This window comes from Marmota marmota, unplaced genomic scaffold (assembly GCF_001458135.2).
Source record: "Marmota marmota marmota unplaced genomic scaffold, marMar, whole genome shotgun sequence".
Taxonomy (NCBI): Eukaryota; Metazoa; Chordata; class Mammalia; order Rodentia; family Sciuridae; genus Marmota; species Marmota marmota.
Genome location: NW_026000051.1, coordinates 3880868 through 3888641, shown reverse-complemented (window position 1 = coordinate 3888641; position 7774 = coordinate 3880868). Strand labels below are relative to the sequence as shown.

The following is a 7774-nucleotide window of genomic DNA, read 5'->3' as shown; positions in this document are numbered from 1 at the left end:
GTCTGCGGGGGCCCCGACCACCGGCTGCGCCTGTGGAGCCTCTTCCAGACGCTCGACGTCAACCGCGACGGCGGCCTGTGTGTCAACGACCTGGCGGTGGGGTTACGGCGCCTGGGACTACATCGCACCGAAGGCGAACTCCGGGTAAGGAGCGTGCGCCGTACGCGCGGGCGAGGAGAGAGCCCCCGGGACGTCCGGGTGACAGTTCTGGCTGCTGGGGACACTTCTGAACGTCATGCTTCTCTGGCAGCCCTTGGGACTGGGAAGTGGTCTGGGTGGACGGTCGGTCGTCCCTTTGAACTGGGCAGGACCCCTGGTGGGGCAGGTAGTCTCCCCTGACTGTCAGATGGACGCCCCGTGCTTGGGCTAGGCAGAAAGGCTTGTCGTGGGCACCCTCCGGACCTTCTGATAAGCAAAAAAGCCCCTTCCCGTCAGGGGCGTTCCCCAAAGTGTGCCTTTGTCACCTCATGATCTCAAGGCCTAGCTTGACACCCCGCTTAGTGGGTTCATCCATCCATTGCACCCCCTCTCGCCTTTTCCCCTCTTGTTTCCATGCCACCGTGGGCCCTGATCTGGTTCCTCTCAGAAGCATGTGGGAGTCTGGAAAAAATGGGAACTGGGGTTTCAGGCAGATCTGTGTGGATGTGGGTGGTGATACTGACAGGTCTCCTGGTTGAAGCTCATCCTCACTGCTAATCCGGGGACGTGGATCGTGATCCCTTGCAGAGTTGGAGTGTGCGTGGAATGAAAGAATCTGGGGCAAATGCTTGCTAAAAGTGAAAATGTGGTTCACCTGAGAAGGGAGTGGGCCCCTGGCAGAGATCGTGTAGACAGGGCCAGAGAAATGACCAATCTCTGGGCTTGCTGCCCTCTCTGTATAAGAAAGCCTGGAGCAATACCTTTTTCTTCTTTTCTGTCTCATGGTATGTTTTTCGGTTTGACTTTGTAGTCAAACCTTCCCAAATTTTTCCGTTTTTGTGGCTTAGCCTGATTTACAACCTGGTGTAGGACTGATGAGTATTTTATCTTGTAATCTCTTTCAAAGTTAGTTTGGGCTGTTTGTACAAACAATAGTTAGAGAATCTTACAGTCAAGTGTGAAGAAAATCTGGTAAAATGCCAGTAAATTAAGCCAATTTGTTGGTCTGGTGGTTGTACATAAGATGTTTTTAACTCATGTCCAAGATAATCTTGGATCAACATCCAAGGTATTTAATTTACTTAGGATCAACCTAGGAAGACCAAGGGTAACACTGCAACATAGATTCCTTGGGTTAAGTCCAAGAGACAAAATTTTTTTTCCAGTTCTCAGAAGAGACAAGTTTTAAATTTTTTCTCCCTTAAGTCAGTTTTATGCAAAATAGTGTTGCGGGCTGGAGATTTCCCCATAGAAATCAAATGAGTAAATTACCTGAAAAAACTAGGGTGGCCAAGCTGGGAAGGTTCCAGGAGATCTGGGCCCAGGTGAACCTTTCTGCTCTTATGAACCTACTCACTTGGCATATACTGCCAGGCATAGTGAGGACATCTGGCTGCAGGAGTGTATCCAGTGTTTACATCAAGCTTGGTGGCTCAACAGGAATCACAATGTTCTGGCAATTCATGGCACATCTGATATTGATCCTGATGCATATCTTTGGAAGTGAATTTGCCTAAGGGCAAATAAGGAAAAAGTGATCATTCTTCCCAGTCTAAAAGAAAACCTTTTTGATTAATCAAAGGGAACTTAGCCCTTTGGGTCATCCTGATTCCAAAATCTTTGACTCTTAAGTTAAGTCTTTGATCTAAGTTCTCTGATACAAAACTTTATTTGGTGCTGGGATGAAACCCAGGGCCTTGATCATGCTATGAAATACTACTTCTGTCTTATTTTTATTCTTTTGTGGTGTTGAAGATTGAACCCAGGGATTCTCTACCACTGAGCTACATTCCCAGCCTTTTTATTTTTTATTTTGAGACAAGAGTCCTACTAAATTGATGAGCCTGGCTGTGAACTTGGAATCCTTCTGCCCTCACTAACCCCAGTAGCTGGGATTACAGGAAGTGACACCATGCCTTTTTTATTCTTTTTTTTTTTTTTAATTTTTTTTAATATTTATTTTTTAGTTCTCGGCGGACACAACATCTTTGTTTGTATGTGGTGCTGTCTTTGTTTGTATGTGGTGCTGAGGATCGAACCCGGGCCGCACGCATGCCAGGCGAGCGCTCTACCGCTTGAGCCACATCCCCAGCCCCCCTTTTTTATTCTTTTGAGAGGTTAAGTATGGATTCGATTTCTACAACTCTTTTTTTTTTAATATTTTTTAGTTGGTATTGGACACAATACCTTTACTTAATTTATTTATTTATATGTGGTGCTGAGGATCGAACCCAGGACCTCACATGTGCTAGGCAAGTGCTCTACCACTGAGCCACAACTCATCCCCTCTTGGTTTTTGAATAAGCTAAATTGTTATATAGCTTTAAGAAAGAGATTAGAAATGATGCATTTTATTAGTTTATTACCTGTAAAGGAGCACAAGGTAGTCCCATGGAAAATGTTTTTGTGTATTAGGGAAAAATATCTGCCTTTTTGTAAATAACTGGGGAAAAGGAAGACACCCTGCCTCATGTACCCCTGTGCCACTTCCTGTTAAAATGTCATTAGTAATAGCAGCCTACAGAAAAGGCATTGCTACAGTTTTGCCCAATTGGAAGGAGTGAAAGAATCTGGAGGCCCTTTGTTGGGCTGGGGTTGTAGCTCAGTGGTAGAGCGCTTGCCTAGCATGTGTGAGGCACTGGGTTCGATTCTCAGCACAACATATAAATGAGTAAAATAAAGATTCATTGACAACCAAAAAAAAGGGGGGGAGTCTTTTTAAAAAAAAAATATTTATTTTTTAGTTGTAGTTGGGCACAATACCTTTATTTTATTTATTTATTTTTATGTGGTGCTGAGGATCGAACCCAGGGCCTCTCACATGCTAGGTGAGTGCTCTACCACTGAGCCACAACCCCAGCCCAAAAAAGGGGTCTTTGCCATGGGAACAGGTGTTGGAAAAACTACACATTGGAAGCTGCTTCCTATGACCCAAGTGAGGCCAGTCTGAGATACAGGGCGTGTACAAGAGTCCTGGCTGAGTGCTTATCAGTGGGTGATAGATGAATGAACCCAGGCCATGTGATTCCACAAAGCCTCCTGCTAGCTTATAACAGCCTGGGGTCAAGTTTTCTTTAAAAATAAACAGCAAGTTTTTGGTCTGCCTTCCTCCGCAGAAGAGGCTGGGACAGAGAAAAATGACTTAAAATGGAAGTGGGGCGGAGACTCTCATGGCAGCCAGCCAGGGAAATTTTCTTTGTAAAGGGCATGTAAGAAAGAAGCCTGTCCTGGGACCAAAAAAAAGCGGGGGGTGGTTTATTAAAGAAAGAAAAAGGATGATGACAACAGTAGTGACTTTGGAAATGAGACTCTGCTGGGGCTAATTATAGCATTGACTATTTTGGGCATTTTCATGTGACCAAACAAAATCTTTGTCTTAAAACAAATTTTAAACATAGGTTAGAACTCAGCCAATTAGAGGAAGAAAGGAAGCAGTGTTACATGTAAACAGTTGTCTCCCTAGCTGAGGCTTGGGGCTCTACAGGGGGCTGGTGTTTAACATAGGTGAACATTCTAGACGATGCTGTGGTGAGTTGCTGACCTAGAGACTTGCATGCACGCCATCTAGCCATCTAGTCCAAGCCCCACAGTAAGGCAGTAAAATGATTCTACCCTATTTGACAAGGGAAAGAACAGCCATTCAAAGAGATGATGATGTTGGGCTCAGTCAAATGCCTATAGTCCCAGCGACTCAGGAGGCTGAAGCAAGAGGATTACACATTCAAGGCCAGCTTCTGCATCTTTGATCCTGTCTCAAAATAAAAATAAAAAAGGCTGTGGGGGATGTAGCTCAGTGGTAGAGCGCCCCTGGGTTCAATCACCAGGGCCACAAAACAAAACAAAAAAGATAGTGAAAGAACCTCAAAAATCATTTGGCCAGGAGGGAATTAGACCAGAGAAGGCAATGGAACCTTCTGATTGCAGCTTCTCTCTCCTTTAACTACCAGTTGTTTCTTTTTGCCTAAACACTTCACCCTAAGCCTAAGAAAGCTATTTAGAACCATAGCTTTTGTTCCAAAGTATAAGTTTCAGGAATGCCAATGCTTCCCCTATCACAGAATGATAACCCACCCTTCCCTGTTTCTCTCATTGACCCCAGAAGTGTGCACATGAGGCAGCCCTCTGCCTTGAGATAATAGAAGGGAAGATCGTTAATGGCCACCTAGTGTTGCTTCATCAGACAGTACTGTTGAACTCTTAACTTTTTCATGTCTGGCCATTTGTGGTAAGGATATTTACCCCAAATAGGCAGACTCAGATAAGGTGGTCTACAGAAGAAAAAGAGCCTTTTTCATGGAAAAGGGTAGGCAACATTCCCAATAGTGTAGTGGCCCATTAGAAGAGAACAATGCAGTTTGCAGATTGGATTGAGCTCCTTTGTTAAATTGTGTTATATTGTTGCAAAATCGGTTCCTGGCTCAAAGTCATGATTTATAGAGTCAACTAGAAGATGATTTTTAAAATGAAATCGGGCATAGTGTCCCACACCTGTAATCCCAGCTACTTAGGAGGTTGAGGCAGGAGGATCCCAGGTATGAGGGCAGCCTTGGCAATTTAATGAGACTGTATCTCAAAATAAAAATTAGAGCCAGGCACAGTGGCACAGGCCTATAATCCCAGAGGCTCTGAAGGCTGAGGAAGGAGGATTGCCAGTTTAAAACCAGCCTCAGCAACCTAGTGAAGCCATGTCTCAAAAAAGGGCTGGGGATGTGGCTCAGAGGTTAAGAACCCCTGGGTTCAGTCCCTGGTACCTAAATAAATATATTAGAAAGGGCTGGGGATATAGCTGAGAGGTAGAGCACCCCTGGGCTCACTCTCTAGCACTGAGGGAAAAAAAAAATTGATGTTTGGAAACATGGAGTCAGGTACCTTGACCCTAAAACCAAGTAATAGTAAGAATATACCAGAGTCCTTTCAGTCTGAAGCTTTAGCCAGAGAAATTCCTTTGATGTTAAGAGTCATTAACTGTCAAGTCTCACAGAAATCACAGGGGAATGAGGCAGGCATATTTTGCTGGTATTCATTTCTGATCCATCTAAATACGTGGGATGGAATCAGTGAACAAAGCAGTTTTTATGTAGCACTAGTCTCATGGCACTGTGTCTGCACAGACTTTATTTTTAACCACTTCTTATTAGAAGCTGGGGATTGATTTAGTCCCTGTAGTCCTCCCCACCATCCAGCCTTCCACCCCAAGTGAAATCGTCCCTCTGTGTCATCCTTCAGGGACGGTCAGCCTTACCAGAGTCACTATTGGTTCTTTATCTGAAATACTGTGTCTGCTGCTCATGAGTCCTGAGAGTACCGCTAGGGCCAACACGGAAGAGGGATCTAAGAGTCTATAAGCATCTGAAAACCTGCATTTTTCTATAATCCCCTGTAAAAACAGGTGGCGTCATGCACACTTGACGGGACACCCTGTCCATACCTTTTGTGGCTCCCTGGGCTGAGGTAATGAACCCTGGGATTTAGTAGTACACACTTTGCGAGGACTTGGCTGGGCAAAGGAAGCCAGTCAACAAAAGAGGTTGAATTTTATGATCCATCCATGTGAAAGTCCAGAATGGGGAAGCTGTAAAGGGACATGGAGAGATAGTAAGGTGATAAGCAAGGGCTGTGGGGCATTTTTTTTTTTTTTTTTTGGTACAAGGGATTGAACCCAGGGGTGCTTTACCACTATGCCACATCCCCATCCCCCCCATTTTTTTTTAAGAGAGAGAGGGAGAGAGAGAGAGAATTTTTTAATATTTATTTTTTAGTTTTCAGCGGACACAACATCTTTTTTTTTTATTTGTATGTGGTGCTGAGGATCGAACCCGGGCCGCATGCATGCCAGGCGAGTGCGCTACCGCTTGAGCCACATCCCCAGCCCCTCCCTTTTTTTTTTTTTTTTTTTTATGGTTAAAAAATTTATTAATTTTTATTTAGCTGTCACCAGTGGGACACATTACTATATTAGATCAAGTCAGCTATCCACAATTTTAATCTTCTAATGATCTGTTTGACTCTTGACACAGGAAAAGATCCCATCCCTTTTTTATTTATTTTTTACTTTTGAGACCAGGTCTTGCTAAGTTGCTTAGGGCCTCTAAATTGCTGAGGCTGCCTTTGAACTTGCGATCCCCTCCTACCTCAGCCTCCTGAGTGGCTGGGATTATAGGCGTGTGCCACTGTGCCTGGCTTACTGTGGGAATTATTTTTGAGGTGATGATAATGTTCCCAAGTTTGCCATGGTGATGGTTGCACATATCTGTGAAGATACTAAAAACCACTAAATTGTATACTTTATTTGTATATTTTTCAGCACTGGGGATTGAACCTAGGGTATTATGGTTTGGATGTGAGGTATCCCACAAAAGCTCACATGTGAGACAATGTAAGAAGGTTCAAAGGAGAAATGATTGGGTTGTGAGAGTCTTAACCCAATCGGTGGAGTGATCCCTGGATAGGGATTAGCTGAGTGGTAACTGAAGTGGTAGGATTTGACTGGAATATAATTGTATATATTTGTATTTGGCAAGCAAACTCTTTGGCAAGTTATATCTCCCTTTTTATTTTTATTTTGAGGCAGAGTCTCATTAAATTGCTGAGGCTGGCCTCAAATTTGCAATCCTCCTGCCTTAGCCTCTCAAGTCACTGAGATTACAGACATGCACCACCACGCCCAGCTGAGTTGTGCACTTTAAATAGGTGATTGTATGGTACGTGATCTTGGTTTAAATGTTCCTTTGGCTACTGGTTTCCTAGCTGTGACTCACCCCCTCAAGGTCTTTCTTTTCTTATTAGAAACATTATGGTGATATGATGGTATGAATACTTACTTCATAAGGTGTTTATGTGGATCAAATAAAAGTGTATAAAGAGGCCAGGCACAGTGGTGCACACCTATAATCCCAGCAACTGGGCTGAGGTAGGAAGATCACAAGTTCAAGGCCAGACTGGGAGACTTAATGAGACCCTGTCTCAAAGTAAAAAATAAAAAGGGCTGGGATGTATCTTAGTGGTAGAGCACTCCTGGGTTCAAGCCTCAAAACTGCTAAATAAATAAAAATACGAAGAGCGAGGGCTGGGGATGTGGCTCAAGCGGTAGCGCGCTCGCCTGGCATGCGCGGGGTGCTGGGTTCGATCCTTATCATCACATAAAAATAAAATAAAGATGTGTGTCCACCGAAAACTAAAAATATTTTTAAAAAATTCTCTCTCTCTTAAAAAAAAAAAAAAAGAGCCAGTGCAGTGTCTGATACATTGGTGTTCATTTCCAGGTAACTTTTCTCCCCTGTGGTTCTTTGAGAATAAGATGTCCAGAATTGGTTAGAATCACCTACCTTCTGCTCCCAGTGAAGAATGGAAGGCAAGGGAGGGCAGAGTCTAGGCACACGAGTGATGTGAGGATCACAGGATGAGGTGCCCAGGAGGGCATGTCTCACATCTACAATCTGGAGCAGTTTGGAGGGGGACATGGGCTGTGGGAAGCCTGGATGTTGGGGAGATGAAAACAGGAAAGAAACTCTAAAACCTTAAAGTAGCAGAGTCACTCTGTTTACACATATGGATGTCACTGGTCCACACTTTTCCTGGAACAGAGATGGGCTTCACAGCCTGTTGTTACTGCATAAGCCACGGAGGATCTTTCCTC

General features: G+C 44.1%; 1 protein-coding gene and 1 non-coding gene across 2 annotated transcripts in view; one reads left to right on the top strand and one right to left on the bottom strand.

The window, feature by feature from the left end:
• Positions 1 to 6: 6 nt before the first annotated feature.
• Positions 7 to 7774, top strand: part of Slc25a25 (solute carrier family 25 member 25) — a 35124-nt gene continuing 27356 nt past the window's right edge. The window contains exon 1 of the mRNA XM_048812983.1: positions 7 to 144. The gene's annotated coding sequence lies outside the window, so the exon portion shown is untranslated. The remainder of the gene's footprint in view (positions 145 to 7774) is intronic.
• Trnaa-agc lies at positions 2925 to 2997 on the bottom strand. The gene has a single exon. It is a non-coding gene; the product is annotated as a tRNA-Ala (tRNA).